The following is a 622-nucleotide window of genomic DNA, read 5'->3' on the forward strand; positions in this document are numbered from 1 at the left end:
GCGCCCTCCACCCTCGTGGGTCCCCTGTTGCTCCACCGACGTACTCCTTCCTCCTATATTTATCTATGTACCCCCAAACTACCAGATACGGAGCCAAAACCCTAATTCCACCGCCGTAACTTTCTGTATCCATCAGATCCCATCTTGGGGCCTGTTCCGGAGCTCCGCTGGAGGGGACATCGATCACGGAGGGCTTCTACATCAACACCATAGCCCCTCCGATGAAGTGTGAGTAGTTTACCTCAGACCTATGGGTCCATAGTTATTAGCTAGATGGCTTCTTCTCCCTTTTTGGATCTCAATACAAAGTTCTCCCCCTCTCTTGTGGAGATCTATTCGATGTAATCTTCTTTTGCGGTGTGTTTGTTGAGACCGATGAATTGTGGGTTTATGATCAAGTTTATCTATGAACAATTTTTGAATCTTCTCTGAATTCTTTTATGTATGATTGGTTATCTTTGCAAGTCCCCTTGAATTATCAGTTTGGTTTGGCCTACTAGATTGATCTTCCTTGCAATGGGTGAAGTTCTTAGCTTTGGGTTCAATCTTGCGGTGTCCTTTCCCAGTGACAGTAGGGGCAGCAAGGCATGTATTGTATTGTTGCCATCGAGGATAACAAGAT

Source organism: Triticum dicoccoides, chromosome 2A (assembly GCF_002162155.2).
Source record: "Triticum dicoccoides isolate Atlit2015 ecotype Zavitan chromosome 2A, WEW_v2.0, whole genome shotgun sequence".
Lineage (NCBI taxonomy): Eukaryota > Viridiplantae > Streptophyta > Magnoliopsida > Poales > Poaceae > Triticum > Triticum dicoccoides.